The sequence below is a fragment of the Argentina silus genome (genome assembly GCF_951799395.1).
Source record: "Argentina silus genome assembly, chromosome: 8".
Lineage (NCBI taxonomy): Eukaryota > Metazoa > Chordata > Actinopteri > Argentiniformes > Argentinidae > Argentina > Argentina silus.
Genome location: NC_139662.1, coordinates 416,666 through 441,725, shown reverse-complemented (window position 1 = coordinate 441,725; position 25,060 = coordinate 416,666). Strand labels below are relative to the sequence as shown.

The 25,060-nt window shown below is 40.6% G+C and overlaps 1 pseudogene across 1 annotated transcript in view; it reads left to right on the top strand.

The window, feature by feature from the left end:
* The window catches only part of LOC310808833 (cytochrome P450 3A19-like), a 98,128-nt pseudogene that overhangs the window by 30,003 nt on the left and 43,065 nt on the right, over positions 1-25,060 (top strand). Inside the window, exons 2-4 of the transcript in view lie at positions 8,742-8,890; positions 12,017-12,236; positions 12,440-12,602. The product of the transcript in view is annotated as a cytochrome P450 3A19-like (transcript). The remainder of the gene's footprint in view (positions 1-8,741; positions 8,891-12,016; positions 12,237-12,439; positions 12,603-25,060) is intronic.

Here is a 25,060-nt window from a genome sequence, read left to right as displayed (position 1 = left end):
ACGTTAAACGCATGAGAGAAGAGATGGATGGGATGATAAATAATATGGCGGAAAGGAGGGAGAGGGAAGTGAAAGAGTTGATGACAAAGATTACAGAAGATGTCGTGAAGAGGATGAAGACAGAAATGGAGAGAGAGAAGGAGAAGACTGAAAAGAAAAGAGTAATGGCGGCGAACCTGGAGTTTGCCAGAGAGAGCATGGAGAGGGCTTTCCATAAAGGGAAACAAAATACAGGTATGCCCTCCATTATCTGCTTACAGTGCATTCTAAGCATGATCATTTTGGCTTCTCAAATCACCTCAAAATAATTTAGATTTTATCTATACAAATGATAAGACAATTTTTCTCTTTCAGATATTTCAACACAGAGACAATTCTGGAAATCAACAACTATCCCAAACTTACTACCACAATAACTACCCTGCATACTACCACTATAACTACACTTGCCGTTTCAATTCTCTTTCATTAAAGTCATATTCAAAGGCAAACTGTGTGTCATGTTTGAAATGCTGTATTTTACAAGTTGCATAGCTGTAAACTATGTTGAGTGATGATGAGTTTAGGAAGAAAAGGTATGTAAAAAATGAATACTCCTGCACACACGATTGTTACCTCTGCTTATTTATTGTGTCGACGTTTCGGTTTATGACCTTTATCAAAACATTTTTATCTGTGAGGTCTGTATTCCTAACACCACAAAAAGACAAAGTGGTGGTGTTTGTGTTTTTTACATTTACAAGTTGAGGAAGAAAAAACATGGCACATGTATGCACATGGGTTAGATTAGAAACAATCTGGGTAAACCTTAATTTGAAGAGGTATGCATGAGGTCTGTTATGTTTTTCTCTATATGCCATAATATTGATTACAATGATCAACATATTTGTACCCTGAAAAGAACCCAAACTGAACAAGTTCCCCATTATAAGTACCTGGGCATTTACATAGATGATACACTTTTAAAATACATGTTGAAAAAGTGATCAAGAGTTTGTGAGTTAGACTTGTACTTGTTTTGTAAAGAAATGTCTTGCTTCACCTTTGATAATAGGAGGAAGATTGTCTTGGCAATGCTCCTCCCTGTCCGTGATTATGGTGACACAATTTAAAATCACACGACAGCCTCAATTCTTAAACCACTAGACCCGATTTATCACTCTGCTCTGCAGTTCATTTGTAGGCATGTTTTCTGTACCCACCATTGTCTTTTGTATCAGTCTGTGGGTTGGGATTCTTTGACGTTGAGAAGGGCTTATCATTGGATTTCATCTGTATATGAAGCAGTTCTTTTAAAACTCCCATTTTACCTCACATCATTGCTTTTATGGCGACTTAGTGGCGATCAAACTTGCAGCTTGTTACTATTTAATGTCCTTCAAGTGATTACAGAATTGAGAAGAACTTTTTAGCTGCTGTGCTCCTTAGATATGGAATGATCTTCAGGCTAGACTGAGGTTGGAGCACTTGGTCCCTTACACTTGTACCATCATCTGCTTTTTAGTGGACAATATATGCAATAAATACCTTTTTTACACAAACATCTTGAATCAGAATGGGTCAGCCCTAGCCTCTTACACAAACAGGGTCACAGTCAATGGGTACAAAACTGGAGCAAACGTGTGTATACCAAGATACTGTACCTCGACTCCTTTCCATTCCAAAAGAAATGTGTCCCTTTCCCTTCACTCAAATGTTGTGGATGACATGTACATAAAGCTACACACTGGTGCAGGTGTGATGTTATGAGAGCTTTAGCATTTAGCATTTCCTGTGTCCAGGCATTCTATTCACTTCTAATAGGACAAATGAAGGTACACTTGCCTCATAAGGCTCATTCTTGTTTCATTTGTCCTATTAGCTCCTACTGACCTCACTTTACACAGACACAGAGGAGGAGAGACTCAGACTCATTAGAAGTTTATTACTGGATCAGTTTACAAAACAAAACAAAACTGCATGGAGCGTACAGTACAGCAGCGCTTGGAGTACCAGACATGAACACACACCTCACATGCACACACACATCGGAGCTGTCACAGTGGTATACCTTGGATCACACACAGACACACACACACACACACACACACACACACTCACTCTCTCTCAGGGCTGCATGCGGATAGCTCCATCCAGTTTGATGACCTCTCCATTGATCATGGGGTTCTCAGCCAGTGATGTCACCAGGTGGGCAAACTCTGCAGGGTCTCCCAGGCGTGAGGGGAAGAGCACTTGGCGGGCCAGGAATGAACGCACCTTCTCAGGTTAACCCGCCAGGAGAGGAGTGGAGAACAGAACCTAAGGAGAGGGAGAGAGAGGTTGTCTGATATGGAGAGGAAGGGGGGGGGGAGGAGTGTGTGAAAGAGTGCGTATGTATGTGTGTGTGTTTACTGACTGGGTGCGATGGTGACCACACAGATGTCCATGGGTGCCAGGTCTCGGGCGATGGGTAGAGTCATCCCAACAATACCCCCCTTAGAGGCTGAATACGCAGCCTGACCCACCTACAGAGAGAGAGAGTGAGAGTGAAGGAAGGGGCTGTTGAGACAGTGTTTGTGTGTGTGTGTGTGTGTGTGTGTGTGTGTGTGTGTGTGTGTGTGTGTGTGTGTGCGTGCGTGCATGGTGCAATGGAGGTCTTGGCGATCTGTTGGTTCTTGTGTGTGATTGGCTGACGGTACTGCAGCATGTTGACCTCTTCCTCACTGCAGGGTCTACTACAGTTGGAGCAGTCAGAGAGCACAGCCTGGGCCCCTGCAACCAAACATACACCCTGAAATATGGTTTGGACAAAGGATCCCAATGTCAAGATAATATTGCTGTAGGGAAGCTACTCTATGACACAATACCATGTGGAAATGTCAATGATTTTCTAAAGATGAGTGGATAGTGGATAGTGGATAGTGGATAGTGGATAGTGCCTGGTGGGGTCGCAGACTTCAGGCAGATTGTTGACCTAATACGAAACATTAGTACTTTATTTGGACATTATATGATACTTTTGAAGCCCTGAAATAGTGGGAGTATGTTTACAAATGTTTTTTTAAAAACCCATTGAATTAAAGTTGAGAATCTCTACTTTGACCCCATAATATTTGTTTGATTTCAAATCCAAGTGTAGAGCTAAAAGAACAGAAAATGCTTCCTCTTTCCAATACTTATGAAGAGCACTGTATTCATGTTAATCAGTTGCTTCATTACTGTAATATGTGATGTGTTTTGAACTAGTATTTTGAAATACTGTTTTTAGGAGCCAATGATATAAAACAAGTGCATACATGTAAAGAACATAACACATTTTTAGAGGAGTTCAAATATGTAAAATTCAGTATTACTCGAAAGAAAATATTTGCCCAAAAATATTTGCCCCATAGTCCTTCTTGAATCAATGGGTCTGCAAACTATTAAAACCCGATAGGGATCAAACAGGCAGCAACTATTAGCAGGATGTTAAGATAAAGGCCGACAATAACATCACTGAGTGTTGCCCTCTGCGCAGGGATCCCCTTTCAATCATTCACTAGCCATGGCTTCAACTTCACCTCTCACATACTCTTTCGCCTGTGTTTCATGATCTGAAACACAGGTGTCATGATGGGATAAAATAATCACTTCAGCAGACGTGTCCGGGGTTACTCAGAAGAAGCGATTGAACCTGTAAAGATGGGTTACCTTCCGTACTTCTCCACCGAGACATGAACTCTCCTTGCCTTACTCATCACTCTGATCGTAGTGTAAGAAGTTTTAATAAAAAATATTATTTGTTAGTTAGTTAGTTGTGATAATACATACAAATGATAGTATTGATAATTACAGTTATCTAACAGTTTCAATGATACCTATGACTTGATCGTTTTGCTTTTGTTTCAAGTCAGATTGTTGATTTATATTTGTTCTGACCAGGTATGGATACTGGCCATATGGAATATTAAAAAAACTAGGCATTCCTGGTCCTAAACCCATCCCTTTCCTCGGGACGATAATGGGATATAAGAAGGTTTGTAGAGATTAAGCCCATAAACAACAACATTGTAGACTCATCCATGATGTGTGTTGTTGTGGTGAAAGCCATGGGAGCTGAATATGAATTGTTTTACCCAGAAAAATGGGCAATAAAGCTTTTGAACGAAAACGAAAAGAGAGGAGTGGGAGCCGGTCTGTAGTGGAAAAGGGCCATCATAGACTAAGCCATAATTCAGGTTTATGACAAGCATTTATGAACTGGCTATTTTTTTGTTTAGTTTTTTTGTTCCCAGGGTGGTTTCACCAATTTTGATTCCAGAAATATGGGAAACTGTGGGGGTGAGTCTGCTAAACTGATCCTGGTTATTGTTAACTATGATGGATATATATATCTCTCAGTGTCTACAGTATACACTCTTAAACCAGGCGGACACTGTGCGATTTTCACAAACACAGACGATCCAACCGACGAAATGGTCTCATACACCAAGACATATATCGTTTTCGTTTTCTGGGTAAAACAATTCATATTCAGCTCCCATGGCTTTCACCACAACAACACATGCAAGTACACTGCCCAAGCAACAATTTCATGCTTCCACATTAATAATTTGAATCTGTTATTGAGCGATTTAAGTTTTAAGCTTTTAAGTATTCTGTAGTATGGTCCCAAACACAACTTGTGCGTTGCCAATGTTTGACAACATCCTGGATTCTCATTGGTTGAGGCTCCTATATTGCCTCTGAGCACGTCTCAAACTGCATGAATAAAGAGGAGCCACGACACGTCAGAATTCAAATCGGAAGTGATTGTGTCTTCCCTCCATGTCATTGAAAGGGCAAAAATGTAATTAAAAAAATAAAGAAAAAAAGGGTTCTAAAAGGATTCTTTGGTTGAATAACTCTTATGGGTTCCATTTGCAGTGCCCTGCGTAAGTAATGGGACAAGCATTTTTTCTTCTTTTGCATTATGCAAATGTCCAAATTAAGCACTCATGTTTAGTATTTGGTCCCCAATCCTTTGTATGCAAAAGTGCAAAAGTCTGTGACCCATTGACCCAACCAGACGCTGGGTATCTTCTCTGGTAATGCTCTGCCAGACCTATATTGTAGCGATTGTTGTTTGTTTTTTTAGGATGTTTTGTCCTCCTCTTCAGCAAATTAAATGCATGTTCTATAGGATTCTATAGGATTCACTTTTTGGCCCTGAATAATTTCCTAGTTGCTATGGCAGTATGTTTTGGGTCATTGTCCTGCTGTATGGTGAAATGCCGTCCAATGAGTTTGGAGCAATTAACTTGTACTTGGACTGACAAGATGTTTCTGAACACTTCCGAATTCATCCTCATCAAAGGAGACGTGAGCCAGTTCCAGTGGAAGCCATACATGCCCAAGGCATAACACCCCCTCCCCCATATTTCACAGATGATGTGGTATGCTGTGAATATTGGGCAGTTCCTTTTTTTCTCCACACTTTCTCCGGTACATGTTTTTCCAGAACTCTGCAGGCTCTTTTAGGTACTTTTTAGCAAACCGTAACCTGGCCAGCCTGTTTTTGTGGCTGAGTAGTGGTTTGCACCTTGCAGTGTAGACTCTGTAGTTCTGCTGGTGAAGTCTTCTGCGGATGGTAGTCTCTGACTCATTGACGCCTACCTCCTGGAGAGTGTTCCTAATCTATGGGGCAGTTGTTGTTTTTTTTTTTTTTTTTTTAATTATGGTGAGCATTCTTTGGTTATCCACTGGAAGTCTTCCTTGCCATTTGCGATTTCTTAGCTCACCAGTGCTTTCTTTCCTTTTAATGAAGTTCCAAACTGTTGATGTTGGTAGGTTTAAGGTTTTAATGTTTCATTTTTTTCTGATATTTCAGCATCATAATGGCTTCCCTGACTTTCAATAACATCTCTTTGGTCCTCATGTTGACAAGACACCAATAGCAGACTGCACAAATTATGTGACGGAACACACCTGACGAACACACCTGTCAAGCCAATTGTCCCATCACTTTTGTGTAGCCTGAAATAGGGGGATTATGCATAAAAGTGTTGTAATTTCTGAATGATAAACCAATATGTACACAAATAACATCAAATAAAAGATGAGAATCTCTACGTTCTCATTTCAACTCCAAAAAGAAGAAAAAATGCTTCACTGTCCCATTACTTTCGCACGGTACTGTATAACCTTCTGTGGAAAAGGGTTCTACATGGAACCCAAAAGGTTTCTTCAAAGGGAGAGTGGAAGAAGAACCCTTTTTGGTTCTAGGTAGCACTTTTTTTCTAAGAGTGCAGGATCTGTGATGGGTCTGTCTGTCTCTATCTACGGTATATTCGCTTGAATGCCACAGCCTATTTGAGTATTGTTGCTGACCATGTGCATCCCTTCATGGCCACAATTGACCCATCTTCTAATGGCTACTTCCAGTATGATAATGTCAGCATGATAATGTCACAAAGCAAAAGTTGTCTTAAACTGGTTTCATGAACATGACAATGAGTTCAGTGTTCTTCAGTGGCCTTCCCAGGATCTGAATCCAATAGAACACCTTTGGGATGTGGTAGAACGGGAGATTCACATCTTGAAAGTGAACCTGAAAAATCTGCAGGAATTGAGTGATGCAATCATGTCATCATGGACCAGAATCTCAAAGGAATGTTTCCAACATCTTGTGGAATCAATGCCACGAAGAATTGAGGCTATCTTTGTTTTTGCTGGTCTGTAGGATCTATGATGGCCGTCAGCCCATCCTGTGTATCATGGACACAGCCATGATCAAAACCATCCTCATCAAGGAATGCAACTCCCTTTTCACTAACAGGAGGGTAATACGCTAAATTGAAGTTGTTGTATGGGGAAAAAAACATAAGGGCTCCTTAAATAGATAATATCATTGTTATTATAGCATTATTAATAGTATGTTAATCTTGCAGTTTATAATTATTATTATTTTTCTAGAATATCTATCTCAACAGGCCTCTGTATGACGCCGTGTTTATCGCTGAGGATGATGCATGGAGACGGATCCGCAGTGTCCTGTCTCCCTCCTTCACCAGTGGGCGGATCAAAGAGGTACAGTCCCATCTCTCCTCTCCTTCTTTCATTCATTCCTTTATACAACACAAATAAATGAATGACTGACAACTCTGACGCGCGCGCGTGTGTGTGTGTGTGTGTGTGTGTGTGTGTGTGTGTGTGAGAGTGTGTGTGTGATTTGTACTATGTGTATAGTGTGCATTCATTGTTGTTTGTTGTTGTGTGAAGCAGCAACTTTAATTAATTAATCCAAGACAAATTTTCATCCGGGACAATAAAGTATATTTGATCTTATCTTCGATAAGTTCAGTGGTCAGATGACAGAGTATAGAATAATAGTTCATCTTTGGAGTCACTTATTTTTTGACTATATACATAATGTATCCTGTATGGATGTATATTCTCAGGCTATATAAACATTAAAATAATTCCTGTTTCAAACATGATATTAATATATGTTTTGCACATATTAATCCACGTATCAATCATGATATTTTTCCATGTATCCTTCCCAACTCAGATGCTCAGGATCATGAAGCAGCACTCTGGTAATTTGGTCAGCAATCTGAAGAAGACGGCTGATAACGATGAGCCCATTGAACTAAAGGAGTGAGTATTTATCTCCGAGACGATAAGGTGAATTTGTAATTTCAGTGAACTCCCCCTTTAATTTTGTGGTTGTGATTCTGGTGGTCAGAGATTGTGTGGTTGTGTTCCAGGTTCTTTGGACCATACAGTATGGATGTGGTCGTCAGTACTTCATTCAGTGTCGACATCGACTCCCTCCACAACCCCTCCGACCCCTTTGTGACCAACATCAAGAAAATGCTCAAGTTTGACATCTTCAGCCCACTGTTCCTCACAGTCGGTACAACTGCCCCCATATAGCTTTCAGTCATTTTGTGCTTAATAAATGAAGCTATCGATTTTATTGATTAGACTGACATAAACCACACTGCCAATGGTTTGCGCTCTACTCATTTGACAAACACATGGGCCCTGTCCAGAACCAACCTCTAGTTCCTAAATGCTGGACACTTGGAGATCTGAGTGGATTGGATACAGAAGTGTCTAGGGATAGAGCCTAGGAGTTGTTTCTGGACAGGGCTGTGCATTGAATAGGATTGGAGTCACGTATCATGGTATTTCCTGTTCCTGTTTGTAACCGTGGCATTTCCTGTCCGTCCAGCATTCTTCCCCTTCATGGGTCCTGTTATGGCAAACATGGAGGTATCCCTATTCCCTGCCTCGGTCACAGATTTCTTCTACGCTGTCTTTCAGAAGATCAAGTCCAATCGCGTGTCTAGCACCAGGAAGGTATGTAAATATAACTGATCAAATATACGATCTTCAGCCAGTATTGTGTAATACAATTGTAGAGATTTGGTAGCATCTGGTAGTTCTCATGTGATTTTGATCTGACGTAAGCCTGCTTCCAGAGTCGGGTAGATTTCCTGCAGCTGATGATAGACTCACAGAAAGACAGCAACTCAAAGGGAGAGGAGCAGAGTAAAGGTGCCTGCCTTAAACACACACACACACACACACACACACACACACACACACACACACACACATACACACTGTATACTAGCATCTAACACACACACATACAGTACCTGCCTCAAACACCTATACCTACAAACACACCGTGGAAATACTCTACTTCGTCCCTTTCTCACACCTACCACCCCATTTCTCCCACTCTCCCTCTCCTCCCTCTCATTCTCCCCCTCTCTCCATCATCATAGGATTGAGTGACCATGAGATCTTGTCCCAGGCAATGATGTTCATCTTTGCTGGCTATGAGACCACCAGTAGCTCTCTGTCCTTCCTGGCCTACAATCTGGCAACCAACCCTCACATCATGACCAAGCTGCAGGAGGAGATTCCCAACAAGGTAACCCCTCTGCAGACTCCTATATAGTACTATTCATGTGGAACAGGAAATATGATAGTGACAGTGTTTTAGAGGGTACTGATGAGTGTGTAACCCCTGTGCACTGCAGACTCCTACAGATGGTTAGATAGGTGACAGTATTTTGCAGTGTGCTAATGTGTCTGTAGCATCCCTGTGCAGACCTCTGCCCAGTATTATTCATTTGAAACAGGAAGTAGATAGGTGTTGTTGGAATCTTCAGAATAGTTAAAAGGCCAGTACCTGAGGACCTGAGGGATCTACAGGGTATATACCTTAAAAGCATGTCTGACATGCAGTGGTGTGCATGACCATAGAGTGATTTCTAAACTAATACAATTATCTTAAAATAAATTATAAAACTAACAGGTAATCAGTGCAGAGACTTGTGTGATATGTGCTCTCCATCTGACACGTGCTGCTGCATTTTGTATCATTTGCCAAGAGCTTTCTTTGGTCGACCAGACAGGAGAGTGTTACAGTAATCAAGGCTGCTAGTAATACAAGCATGCATTCGTCTCTCAGTGTCAGCCTGGGAGAGGAAAGGTTGCACCTTTACAGCTGTGTTCTGTAAAGGTCCATGTAATATTCAAGCTTTCTAAAAGCTTCCTAACGGTTGTAGTGACTATCTTTAATCGGTAGCGATCAGGGAACAAGATCCCTTATAATAAATCCCTTATGAATAAATATTTCATTTACGAACGCTGTTTTGGTTCGGAAAACACGCTTTTTAAAATGCAGTGTCCTACCTGACATTCGGTTTGCATATAAACATGTTGTTAGTGCCAGGGGTGTTCTAGGGGAGTAGACTGACCTTTCTCTGGTGGCTGCCTCTCCCAATCGTGTGCGCATGCAGAAACACAACAGCTAATGTCCAACACTGCAAGTTCATTTCGGGGGGATATATTATTATTAGGGAGGATGTTGTTGTTTGGACAACTTCAGACAGAATTTCTCCACGATGGCAGATTTCCGACAAACTTACTTACTCTTCTTTAAGTGATACAAATATATTTTAGTCACATTCTTGATATGGGTTTCAAAATTAAGATCTGAGTCAATGGTGACACCTTGTTTTTTTGCCTGGTGCTTAGTGTTACTGTAAGTAGTGTCTTTAAGTGTGCAGACAGTTTCTCTCTTTCGGCTTTTGCTCGAATGACTAGTACCTCTGTCTTATCTTGGTTGAGCTGTATGAAGTTCTGTGACATCCATATTTCACCAGGAAATCAATCAAACTGAAATTGTTGGGTGATACAGAAATGTACAGCTGGGTGTCATCTTCGTAACTGCAGTAATTAATATTGTGCTTCCTGATGACACTGACGAGGAGTACAGGCCCTAAAATTCAACTTTGAGGAACCCCACAGGTGTGGTCACCAATGGGAAACAAAATGGCCAGTTAGGTTGGTCCTACACCAGTTAAGAACTGGACCAGAGAGGCCAACCCACTTCTCAAGTCTATCAATAAGGATATCATGGTCCACAGTATCAAAAGCTGCACTCAGGTCCAGCAGGACAAGGACAAAGAGCATTTTGGCATCAGCATTAATTAATTAATTCTAAGGTCATTAAGAACCTAGTTAATAACTTAACAACATAGTGCTATCTCAGTGCTATGATCGGCACAAAAGCCAGATTGGAACATGTCAAATGGGAATAAGGAGATTATTTAACAGTTTGAACACCTTTTTTTCAAGAATTATTATTTTTTTGCTTAAAAAGGGAAGGTTGGAGATTGGCCTAAAATCGCTATGGACTGAAGAGTCTAAGTTACTTTTCTTCAGGAGGGGTTTCACCATGGTAGTTTTAGGTGCAGATGAACAGACCCCCACTTTGCTGAGCATTTCTGTATGACCACTGCAAAAGAGTTCATAGTGCTTCCATGTGGTGGAAGGTGGGGTAACAAGTCATCAAACACATCTTCAGGTCTTGCCTGAGTGATCCTCCTCACCTAATATTGGTTCTCTTATCTCAGAAGTATGTTGCAAATTCCTCACATTTGTAGGTGGAGAGCAGATCACCAGGTGTCTTGTGGGCGGGATTTATAAGGCTGTCAATCGTTGAAAAGAGCACTGTTTGAGTTGTTATGATTCATTATCAATTTTGAGAAATGATCCCGTCTGTCTTGGCGTTTTTTTATTGCCTTATTAAAAGCAGAAAGATGCTCTCGAAGAATATCAAGGTGGACCTGCAGTTTTTGTCCGCTCAGACTTTCTGCAAATTCTTTTAAATTTGGCCACAGCCTTTTTCAGTTTGACTGGTGCTACAGAGTCGATAGTTGCCCTTAGTTTGGTGTTGAAGCTGGTTGCTAAATCATTATCACAGGAGGAAGCTGTTGATGGTGTACTATTCATATTCATATTCATCATGAAATTCTCATCTGCTCAGCGACATGGCTAGATAAATAATAGAGTGAAAATATATTTTTCCCCACTTCTAATAGACTGACATGCATTCATGTTTAGCCAGGTTTCAGATAAAAACATTACAGTGCAGCTTTCGCTCTGAGATAAGATCAATAAAGGTTTTGCCAGATAGGGACCTAATATTCAAAAGCACCATGGTAATGTTCTCTGGGCTGTTCGGTGCTGCCCGGCCACAGTTAATGGAATGGATACCAAGTTATTCACATTTGAACCACCTGACAGTTTTCTTGTAGTCTGTCGACTGTGATAGGAAATAATAGACTATAGCACATTCAGTATTCCAAGCAGTCAATCCACTAAAAGCAGCCCAGTTTAGTGGCATTTTGACTTCTGATTGATCCTTGTGTACATCTATCATTTACATTGTTCAGTGGAATCTAAATGTATTTTCTTCTAACTATCAAGATAACATTATTTAGCGATTTTTTTGTTTATTCATGTATAACAAAAAAGCAAGACACTATTACACATGTACATTGAAAGTAATGGCGTTCTGTATGCGGGTGTCATGAAATTAGGCTATGCAGATTAGAATAAGTATAGTACTGTGTTCATTTCCCCCCAAAAAAACACAAAAAACTAACAGCTCTTCAGATTTGCGACGAAAAAGAGTTAGTTCTGGGCTACGGCTACGTGAACGACCAATCACTAGTGCTCATGTGAGTGTAATATCCCTGTGCAGGCTCCTATCCAGTACGAGGCTCTGATGCAGATAGACTATCTAGACAGCGTGATCAACGAGTCTCTCAGGTTGTACCCCATCGACTTGAAAGAGTCGCCAAGAAATCTGTTGAGATCTGCGGCATCACCATCCCCAAGGGTATGGTCGTCATGATACCCATCTGGACCTTGCACCGTGACCCCGATGTGTGGGAAGACCCAGAGGAGTTCAAACCAGAGAGGTAATGGGCCACATCTTAACCACAACCACAATATCAATCACAACAGCAACGATAAGAGCAGTGTTCCACAAACAACCATAAAACAAACCTAAATGCGACGACCAAACACAAACAGGTTTCTTCAACCATGTATAACCATCATATTACTGTGATTTAATTGATATGTTCTTTAACCCCTCCTCCTCTGAACTCTCCGTGTGTAGGTTCAGTAAGGAGAACAAGGAGAGCATCGACCCATACACCTACATGCCGTTCGGGTTGGGCCCACGGAACTGTATCGGGATGCGATTCGCTCTGGTATTGATGAAACTGGCGATGGTGGAGATTCTACAGAGGTTCAACTTCACCGTCTGCAAAGAGACAGAGGTGAAACAAAATAATGATACAATGATTGTAAATATAATTTTGTACCTATGACTTTGTTGCGTTTCTATATGTAGCAGAGGTGATTTTGGAATCACACTCGGGTGATGAGGTAGCCCTGCCTGAGACATGTAAACTGAAGTGTCGCCCTCAGACCTTGAGGATGTCCTCTTGGCTTAATAGTAGCGTTTGTGTCTTCCACATGGGAGACCCGGGTTTGAACCCCCATACTACAATTCTGTACTTGCGTACTGCATGAGTATGTACTCCCCATTTAATTTCCCAGATTGCATTTTTCAGTACTAGGCGCCAATCATCCTCAGTATAGGCTACCTACTAAATGATGGAAGTGTGAGATTTAAAAAAAAGCTATTTGTATTTCTGCAAAACTCCCTCGAGACTTCATAATGTATGTCGACCCAAGAGAGGTTGTCCAGGAGTTTGAGTTTATTTGAATTTATAGTGCAATGCTACCCGAACGTAACAGTGACACTGTATTAGGTAACATTCATAGTGTAACGCTGACATCTGTTTTACTCGTTCCTTCATACTTTAACTGTGTGTCAACTCTCACCAGATCCCCATTGAGATGGACCTACAGAACACTCTGATGCCCATACGGCCCATCAAACTCAAGCTGCTGTTCCGCTGCCAGGAGTCCAACGACAACCAGCTCAAAGCAGACAGCCAGTGATGAGGACATGCCCTGCTGCAGGTCTCTCAGTTATTATGTTACACATAGATCTAGGATCAGCCTCAACACTGGCTACTTTCAAAAATGGGCTTAAAAAAAAAAGGGCTTCGCTTTTGCCTTAAATTGAAACTAAATTGGCGCTAATAATTGCACTGTGACCCTAAAATGCACTGTGACTTTTATTCCTTTTTTATGTCTTTTATGCGTTTTTATTCAAAAAAAATGTTCATGCTGTTTCCTTTTTATCTATTTTACGTAAAGCACTTTGAATTGCCTCTGTGTATGAAATGTGCTATATAAATAAACTTGCCTTGCCTTGCCTTGCCTCGCCTTGCCTCTGGGCTCTGCTGCTACTGTATGCTGCTCTCTTTGTATCTGTCTAATAGTGGAGGTCCAGGACTAGTTGTACAGAGACAGTTGTTGTCTGTCGTCTGCAGGGCAGGGATTTGCATGTGACTTGTGCATGTTTTGTACTCGTCTGGTAGTGGGTCTCTATCATCACGCTAAAAACGTGTGTATAATCACAAACTAAATCATAACATGAGAATGAACAACATGCCATCAAAACATGACAATAAATAGGTGTTAGATTAGATTCAACTTTATTGTCATTGTGCAGAGTACAAGTACAGAGACAACGAAATGCAGTTAGCGTCTAACCAGAAGTGCAAAAAAGCAGAAAAGTGCAATGTGAACAATATATACAGGTAGAGCAGTATAAGCAATATATGAGCAGTATAAGTAGTGCAGTATAAGCAGTATATGAGCAGTATAAGTAGTGCAGTATAAGCAATATATGTATTAACAGTAACATTATAAGCAGAATAAATATAGAATGCAGTATGAACAGTATAAGCAGTATATGAGCTGTATAAGTAGTGCAGTTACCAATGTATTGGGTCTATCTATGGGTATCGTAGTGCAGCAGTAGTCAAAATGTACCTGCATTTTATCGGTTGAAGTGCCATCTCATCTGTCATAAGATTTGACTTGTAAAACTGAAAAGTAGGATACAACTAATAGCCTAAATGTATAAACACAGACCACAACCAAAAAACAACATGGGAAAATCGTTTACGCATCCTCTGCAGCAGGAACAGTGCAGAGAAAAAGTATGTACAGTAAACCCCATAACTGAATACACTTCATACGCTTCAGCGCGACACAGAACGCCTATACTGCAACAAAGTAAAAAGATGAGACAGACACGTGTCTTCAATAACTTGCATGTTTAATCAAAATACAAGCATTCGGCACATCGTTAACTTGTAGGAAAGTTTAATCAGGTTTTATCAATTGTATTATTTTAAATGTGAAATAAATATCATCAGTGCAGAGGCTATAACACACTACAAAAGTCACATTAAATCACGGAAAGTAGGCTAGGCTAATTAACGGAACTATATGAATATACAGCCCGAGCCCAGTCCAGGGTTCTGAAAGCGAGAAGTAACAAGTGTGCCCATCAACGGTCTAGATATTAGGCCTATAGGTAACATTTAGTCCTCCACTTTATATCACAGGTAGTATAACGTTTAAAATGACTACAAAACAAAAGCAATATAGTCTACAGTGAACGGCGCATTGTCCATTTGTCATACATGTCCAAACAGACCTGCTCACTTGAATAGGAAAGTAGCGCGGCGGTTCGTTGCTTCAGCAAACCTCTCGATGACTTTACTGTTGAAATCCATCTGTCCCTGGATCAATGCATTTTCAATGGAAATCATGTCAAGGCCGTTCAGTCGCTGGTGTCTGTTCTGTTCTGACAGATGTATAATGTCTTTGAATCCAGCCGATGCCCAAATAGTCTCCACCAAAAATCATACATGGGAAACAGAACAGCGCATGTTTCGAGGTGGTAGCGGTTAGCCATCTCTTTTTGTCAAACCATTCCTGTTGGCCCTAAACGTTTTATCTCCAACTTCTCTTCCAAAGGCAATGTACTAAACCGCATGGTCAACAAATAATCTACACGATTCATTGTGAAAACTTTAGCTAGCTAGCATTAGCGATAGACGTACAGTAGATGAACTGAATTGCTTTATGATTATTTCCTGTCATGTCAGACCACGTTAACGACATTAGCGTTTAATAGTTTTTCGCCACCTGTTGCTAGGCAGAATTCATACCCAATATAATTTGCGTGAGGTTTTTCCTGCTTACGCCAAACACGCTCACTTTGTTCCCCTCGCAACGATGGGGCAGAGTGCTCCGCTGCCCCACAGCAGAAAGACGGGACAGGGAGCGCAGTCCGCACACACTAGTAATTACTAGTAATTAGTAATTACTCCAAAAACAGCACTATACGGATTATGAGTCAAGTTTTATATATTTATACACACCAATTTCACCATTTAATCTATTTTGTATTAAATATAAAATACTTATTATTATTACTAATAAAAAATATGACTAATAATTGTTTCGTATTTGTAATGTACTTTATGAGACTTTATGTTTGTAATGTACTTTATAAAGAAAAAAACCCTGTATATCCCCAAATTTGATTCTATGCAATATGTTTTTTCAAATGTTGTATTTGTCTTGTAGGCTACTTTTGTGTAAGCCGTATATTGTGGGTAAAATGCACTATAAATTCAAATGAACTTAAACTTAAATGTGTATTGCAGTGGAATCCTAACTCGAGATCCGCGTGTAAATCGAATCAATTTCCCATTGACATGAATGCAAGATTTACGCGCGCGGATTTGGAGTTAGGATTCCACCCAAAATGCGTTGCCATTGGTATCATTATGACGTTGATATGTACACAGAATTGAGAATGTTCTGCAATAATACACAAAGTTCTTGAACTTTTAGTTCAGTGGCATAACGAGCTAAGACGCAACCTGAACCTGTGCAATCAGTATTACCAGAGTGAGATATAAAGAGATTATAACCGGAAGATTCGGCGCTTATACACAGCCTACTGACTGAGGTAGGCTAATGTAGGCCAGAGATGTAGTATAGTTGACATATAGTATAGTTTTATAACACTTGTATTTGTAAATACTTGAGACGGCATAGGCCGACTACCTTTACAGCATTTGGACAAGGGACGCGTAAAAATGTCACTGAGAGATATCTGTCACTAGGAGATGATATTCCCATTAAGTCGAATTCAGCGTTGGATATTTCTATATGCCTAAAAACTCACATCTTTAGAAAGGCCTTCCTTTAGGTCCTGTCCTCTTGTTGTTGTTAGTGTTTTGTTTGTGGTTTTGTTTGTGTGTCTATTGCACTCAACTGCACAGGCTTTGAAATTGTCGGCTACAAATGAAAAACACATTCCAAATCAAATATATTTTTTATTATTATTATGATAGACCTAAATGCATGAATTGAATTAGGGCTATTTTAATTTTGCCGAGGTCTTCTGCTTATTAGCCTATAGGCTCCTACCTGTACCAGGCCGATTCCAGTTAATAAAATGTGCCCATTATATGGCCACTGATATTTGACCTGTTGGCCACAATTGCAGGCTATATTTCAAGGCGTGTCAACAAACATAGCCAGCCAACCCACACTGGAAGCTTTTGCTGACTCTAACATAGGCCTCTGACAGGACCAAGTCACTTCGAACCATTGCATCGAACGCTGATAAGAGTTGTTAGGCAGTGAATTACCATGATAGTCATTCCAAACCCATTATGACGCCAGCCGAACGCACATTATAGATAATAACATTTCTTTGCTGCCAATCGGTGTACTGGTATTTGTTGACTGATTCAGAAGGGCAAACTCAAAGATTGTTATCCCATTCTCATTTGGGGAATCTTTCTGACATTCCTGTTGCATTATAGTATGGGTGTGTGGAGATTATTTCAATCATTTTTGTTTGTGTTCTATCTACTGTAGGTGCATAAAAACAATGGAGGTGAAAATATATATGAGTATTGAGGATATCAGGAAGGAGCATGAGAGGATTAAGACAGAGAAGGCAGAGTTTGAGAAAAAGATAGAGGAATATGAGAAACAAAAGAGAAGGGACCAAAAAGTTAGGCAGAGGGAGGAGGAGATCCTGGTCAGAAAGGCAGAAAGACTGCAGGAGGACAGGAATGAGTTCAATAGGGAGAGGGAGGAGATGAACAGTGGGATCAAGATCCTCATGATGGAGAATGAGAAAGAGAAGGAGTCCTCAAAGGAGATACTTAGAAAGGCTGAGAAGGCAGAGGCAGAGTTAAATATGATGAGGAAGGAGAGCGTGAAAATCCAAAGAGACGGGCAGAAGGTGGAGCAAGAAATGCTCAGGATGTGGAAGGAGAAGGAGACATTTCTCAAGGCCAAGAAACAGATGGAGAAAGAGATGGAGAAAAATATGGTGGCAGTCAAGAGGAGAGAGGCCCTGGTGATGGAGGCCGAAGAAAGACTTAAACTGAGCAAGGAAAAAGAGAAGGAAGAGCAGGAGAAGGAGACCTCAAAGGAGATGCTTAGAAAGACAGAGAAGGTCGGAGCAGAGTTGCAAATGATAAAGAAGGAGTGGATGAAAATCAAAAGAGACGGGCAGAAGGTGGAGCAAGAAATGCTCGGGATGTGGAAGGAGAAGGAGACATTTCTCAAGGCCAAGAAACAGATGGAAAAAGAAATGGAGGCAGTCAAGAGGAGAGAGGCCCTGGTGATGGAGGCCGAAGAAAGACTTAAACTGAGCCAGGAAAAGGAGAAGCTAGAGCAGGAAAAGGAGACCTCAATGGAGATGCTTAGAAAGACAGAGAAGGTCAGAGCAGAGTTGAAAATGATAAAGAAGGAGTGGATGAAAATCAAAAGAGACGGGCAGGATGTGGAGCGAGAAATGCTCAAGATGTGGAAGGAGAAGGAGACATTTAAAAAGGATAAGAAACAGATGGAGAAAGAGATAGAGGCCATCAAGAGGAGAGAGGCCCTGGTGATGGTGGCTGAAGAAAGAGCGAAACAGAGTCTGGAAAAAGAGAAGCTAGAACAGGAGAGGGAGACATTGAAGAAGGTGAGCATGGTGACGATTAGAGAGATGGTAGAGAACCTATAGACTAAGTAGATGAAGGTGATTGTTGCTAGTTTTACTATAGCATTTAGTCCATGACCTTCAACTCTCAGTTGAATTTGTCCAATTCTTGTCTCACCTTGCACTCCCCTCTGATGTTACTTTTTTAATTTCAGATGAACGATGGCTCCAGATATGCCCCAACCCTCATGTTCTCGTTGAGAGCGACTCCTCTGATGGCTCAGCTGGTACACAATCAGGCAAACCAGGGGACGAGCCTTTCTGTCAAAAGCCTTGTTGATGTGGCCCTGGCTGAGAGCGTGTGGGGGTGCAGAGATAAGACAGGGCACTGCACATGCCGACACTGTTAGCCTGGAAACCTCAACGCAATTGGCTGCTATTTAGGGATACATAGCAAATCAATTTATATAGTTGTCTTAAGTTCAATAAATTAAGTTGAACATTAAATTAAATTGACTTCCTTTCTCTACCACTGTGACTGCTTGTGGCATTTATTATTATAGAAAGTCTTACTTGTGATGACCGTGTTGTATGTAGCTGAAGATGAATGTAGCTATTTTTTTAAGTCGCTCTGGATAAGAGCTTCTGCTAAATTACTCAAACGTAGGCCTAAAGTACATCCGTAAAATAATGTATCCATTTCCTGTTAACCATCTCTAAACCCTAGATGGCAGTATTTACTCTTACACCAGAAACGTGACCAGTTTCACGTGTGGATGCAGAAGAAATAGCCTCCCAATCTGTTTCTGCAAGGAACTTCTAATTTATGGATTCTGTACATTGTTTTATGTTGAGAGTCTTGTCAAGTCTGAATATCTTAGAGTTGGGGTTTGTCCTCTACCTCCAAATATAAACGAGGACAATCCCTTTGTTTTTCATACAGGTACCACTATTGTATGTATTTCTATAATCTATGTTTCTATTACTTTACCATACTATGAAACTAATTGAATATGTTTTTAAGCGTCCAAAAAGCATTGATACCATTTCCAAGCACTCCAAGAATCATTTTGCGTTGCTGCTGCAGCAGCCGCTCAATGTCAACACTTTAGACACGCACTGGTGTAGCATGTAACATTAAAATCCATCAACTTCATATCACACCATTGATGATTGGTGAACTTGTTGGATCAGTTAAGGCCTGTGCCAGAAATCAGTAGACACACCAATCACACAATGGGACTATAACAGGCACATACAGTGCATTCTGAAAGTATTCAGACCCCTTCACTTTTTCCGTATTATGTTATGTTACAGCCTTATTCAAAAATAGATGAAATTATTTTTTTCCCTCATTAATCTACACACAATACGCAATAAGGTGCTTCAACAAAAAACGTAAAGGGTCTGAATACGTATGTAAAGGTGATATTTCCGTTTTTTATTTTGAATAAATTAGCAACAATTTCTAAAAACCTGTTTTTGCTTTGTCATTATGGGGTATTGTGTGTAGATTGATGAGGAAAAAGGCTGTAACATCACAAAATGTGGAAAAAGTGAAGGGGTATGAATACTTTCCGAGAGCACTGTATTTACATCTTGATTCACATAATCACACCTCGTACACACTTGCAAGTGATAGCAACGCCTATCACCTGTCCCAATAAAGGGATGCTACAAGCGCGCCATTTCATCCTTTCCACTCTTCACTCTCTGACTGTCTGAAGTGTACTGTAGTTGTGTTGTTGTAGCTGGGTACACCTCAGCCTATGATTCTCATGGGGCGTTAGTTTGAAAAGTGTACTGTAGTTGTGTTGTTGTAGCTGGCTACACCTCAGCCTATGATTCTCACGGGGCGTTAGGTTGAAAAGTGTACTGTAGTTGTGTTGTTGTAGCTGGCTACACCTCAGCCCATGATTCTCATGGGGCATTAGGTTGAAAAGTGTACTGTAGTTGTCTTGTTGTAGCTGGCTACACCTCAGCCTATGATTCTCACGGGGCGTTAGATTGTCTCTGATAGAATCTTACGGTTCAGCTCAACGACGATTTTCACCTTCTGAGCACCTGTTAACTCTCTGAGCTAGCAGGCTAACCTGTGAGCTCTCAATTCTTTGTTATTGTTGAACCCTAGCTCGACGATAATTCCTCAGGTTATTATTAGAACTTGCAAGGTCACATGTGTAGGCTACAGCTAGCACTTGGGACGGACGGCTAACTAAGTTACTTGTTGTTTCCGGACAGCTGAGAACCTTGGCTAGCTTTGACAAGGTAATATTGAGAAATATTAGCACCCTGTTTGCAGGAGGGTTGGTCAGCTTGTGTTTGTAGCCCTAGGACTACTGAGCACTTTCTAGTAATTAATAATTTACTAGCTAGTTACCTCGTATAATGATCTGGAACATACCAGTTCTCTCTGGTGTGGGACCACCATATCTAACTATGCGGGTACCAGTTCCCTGTGGTAGCACGTGGGTGTAGCAATGCTGAGGTGTGCTGATATTGTACCTGTTTGTTGCATAGTGCGCTGTATCTAAACTAACCCCACAACTAAGTCAACTAATAAACATGGGCTACGCATATCTTAAACATGCCTGTGTGTGTGTGTGTGTGTGTGTGTGTGTGTGTGTGTGTGTGTGTGTGTGCGTGCGTGTGTGCGTGCGTGCGTGCGTGCGTGCGTGTGTGCGTGTGTGCTTGCGTACATGTGTTTTTTCGGGGATGCAGAGAAAGTCTTCCAGCTGTTCCAATGAGTACATCCATCCATCCATCCATCCATACATAGACCTATGCATTTAATTCTGGTTTGTTTATAACTAAGAGGAAGACACATTTATCATCTGTTAGAAATTATTTTTATAAAAACAGTTTATTATTGCTATAATAAAAATACATTACTGCAGTGTGCTAAATTTACTAATGTGATGGCCTGTTGACAAATGAGCGATGGATCAAGCATTAGTCCCATAGTACGTTGAATTAATACATGGAGAGGTTAAGCCAGGTCATCAAGAAAGATGTTGCAACACACGCTTACACAAAGAGCTATAGTGGAATAGTACCAGGCTAGGGAGGATAGGCTAGGGAGGACATACCAGAGTAGGTGTCTTATCTCTTACAGAGTGCTGACTCCGCAGCTGGGATGAATGGTGTGATCAGCCCGTGAACAACAAGGGATGCCAAGTCTAAACCATGGTTCCTCCCCAACCAAATAGCCAATCACAATCATTTTGTATACTGTAAATACTTTGTTTGACTGTTTGAATGCATCCATTTTTGGAGGGTTGGTTACAGATTAACAGCTTGCTGACTGTGATTTTCATCGCCAAAAGTGGTCCTTGTACAAGCCTAGAATTCTGACATGTAAATAAATAGCTAAAAGTAAGAAGTAGTTTGTCTTCTCTTCAAATAAAGAACACGTTTTCTCACACATCAAAAACCACTAGTTATCATCAAAAAGGATGGTCACAGTTTGCTAAAAAAGAGTACCTAAAAAGCCTGCAGAGGTCTCGTAAAAGGTATTGTGGACAGATAAGATGAATATTATCATGGACTAGAGTGACAAAAGTTTGGAGAAAAAAGGATCTGCCCAAGATTTACAGCATACCACCTCATCTGTGAAACATGGTGCAGGGGGTGTTAGGTGTGGGCATGTATAGTTGCCATTAGAACTTGCTAACTTGTCTTAATTGATGATTGTACCTGCTGACGGCAGCAGCAGAATGTATTCTGAAGTGCACAGAAACATCTTGTCTGCTTGAGTGCAAGCAAATGCCTCCAAATGCATTGGATGGAGCCACACCATACAATAAAACAATGACCCAAAACACTGCCATAGCAACTAGTGGAATGATCTTGATTGGCCAAGTCAATCTTCAGATTAAAATTCAATTGAACATGCATTACATTTCCCTAATGATAAGAATTTAGGCAAAAAGACCTCAAAACAAACAACAACTAAAGATGGCTGCAGTACAGGCCTAGCAGAGCATCACCAAAGAAGATGCCCAGCGTCTGGTGAGGTTAGTGGGTTGCAGACTTCAGGCAGTTATTGTCCACTAAATACTAGTGGATTGTCCACTAAATAATAAACATGACTGCTTCATTTGGACATTTGATAAGTCTGTCCCATTACTTTTGGGTACACTGAAATAGGGGGATTATGCATAAAAAGTGATCCAAACGTTTGATAAATCCGAACGTTTGATAAAGTTCTTCATAACGAACATCAGGGAGATGTGACCAGAGAGGTGGTGAGTGGATCCTGGCTATAAGGGCACACTCTTGCCAACACACATTCTGGTGTGACATGTGGGATGTCTTATTGATCTATGTTGCTTTGGCTGTCTCCATGTGTGGATCATTGTAATCAGGGGTGGGGCTGGCCTTTTAAACACCTGTGCTTTGTTTCATTCAGGGAAAACAAAGAGATTTTTAACATTTCTTTTAAAGAGACAACACACATTTTCTGCCATGCCTCTGTCAATTGATTTGGCTTTAATCAATGGTTTCTTCTTGATGTTGTGTACATGTTTTCATGCCAATGTCACCTTTCAGAGGAAATCAAGGAACCTATCCAGATCTGATGTCGTATTAGATGAGTCAAACCCTGTCAGAACATAGTTTGCTTTTGCTAGATTCTTTTCTTTTCTTTTGTCTAGTATTGGTATACATGGTCGAAATTATGCACTCATATTTAGTATTTGGTCGACAATACTTTGTATGCAATAACCGTCTGGGACCCATTGACCCCACCAGGTGCTGGGTATCTTCTCTGGTGATATTCTGCCAGGCCAGCCATCTTCAGTTTTTGAGGTGTTTTTGCCCAAAATCTTACCATCAGAAAATGAAATGCATGTTCAATAGGATTTAAATCCAAACATTGACATGGCCAGTCAAGAACTTTCCACTTTTTCGCCCTGAAAATCTCCCTAGCTCCAATGGCAGTATGTTTTGGGTCATTGTCTTACTGTATGATGAAGCGCCATCCAATGAATTTGGAAGCATTGCTTTTACTCGACCAGACAAGATATTTCTGTACACTTCAGAATATATTCTGCTGCTGCTGTCAGCAGTAACATCATCAATTATGATAAGTTAGCAAGTTCTAGTGGCAGCTATACATGCCCAAACCATAGCATCCCCTCCACCATGTTTCACAGATGAGATGGTATGCTGTAAACCTTGGGCAGATCCTTTTTTCTCCAAACTTTCCTCTTGCAATCACTCTGATAATATTCATCTTATCTGTCCACAAGACTTTTTTCCACAACTCTGCAGGCTTTTTAGGTACCTCTTAGCAAACTGTAACCTGACTATCCTTTTTAAGAATAACTAGTGGTTTGCATCTTGCAGTGAAGCCTCAGCCATTTGCGATTGCTGAGCTCATCAGTGCTTGATTTTGGCAAGTCTAAGGTTTTGACTATGTTTCAGATTTTTCAGCTTTCACCATTTGTCAATTCCTTTGCTATTGTAATGTATCTCACACCTTGTCCTTTGTTGGGAATGATATTTAAGGAGAGGGACAGCGAGATATTCTTTGAGTTTTGGGTTAGGCCCATCACGGGCATCATTCTCCCGCGTTGTCCTTGACGCACGTTAACGTATGGTTAAAACTTACAGACGTATGTTGTTTTAAATTGTGTTAAATTGGTTATTTTGTTGATACTCTATTCTCATTCTTCCTATGGGCATTAATGTGATGTTGTGCGCTCGATAAAGGTTCTGTTAATCAGGGCTGGCTCTAGCCATTTTGGTGCCCAAGCATTTTTCCTTCTTTTGCATTATCAAATGTCTAAATTAAGCACTCATGTTTAGTATTTGGTCCCCAATCCTTTGTATGCAAAGGTGCAAAAGTCTGTGACCCATTGACCCAACCAGACGCTGGGTATCTTCTCTGGTAATGCTCTGCCAGACCTATGTTGCAGTGACTGTTGTTGTTTTTTTAGGATGTTTTGCCCTAAGTCTCTTCTTGAGCAAATGAAATGCATGTTCTATAGTATTTAAATCTGGAGACTGACTTGGCCAGTCAACAACTTTCCACTTTTTGGCCCTGAAAAATTCCCGAGTTCCTATGGCAGTATGTTTTGGGTCATTGTCCTGCTGTATGATGAAATGCCGTCCAATGAGTTTGGAGCCATTTACTTGTACTTGGACTGACAAGATGTAAATAAATGATTCTCAATTATGGTGAGCATTCTTTGGTTATCCACTGGAAGTCTTCCTTGGCCTACTAGGTAATTTGCAATTTCTGAGCTCACCAGTGCTTTCTTTCCTTTTAATGAAGTTAAATGAAGTTCCAAACTGTTGATTTTGGTAGGTTTAAGGTTTTGGCTATGTTTATTTTTTTTCTGATATTTCAGCATCATAATGGCTTCCCTGACTTTTAATAACATCTCTTTGGTCCTCATGTTGACAAGACACCAATAGCAGACTGCACAAATTATGTGACGGAACACACCTGACGAACACACTTGTCAAGCCAATTGTCCTATCACTTTTGTGTAGCCTGAAATAGGGGGATTATGCATAAAAGTGTTGTAATTTCTGAATGATAAACCAATATGTACATCAAATAAAAAATAAAAATCTCTACGTTTTTATTTCAAATCCAAACAGAAGAAAAAATGCTTCACTGTCCCATTACTTACGCACGGTACTGTATAACCTTCTGTGGAAAGGGTTCTACATGGAACCCAAAAGGTTTCTTCAAAGGGACAGTGGAAGAAGAACCCTTTTTGGTTCTAGGTAGCACTTTTTCAAAGAGTGCAGGATCTGTGATGGGTCTGTCTGTCTCTATCTACGGTATATTTGCTTGAATGCCACAGCCTATTTAAGTATTGTTGCTGACCA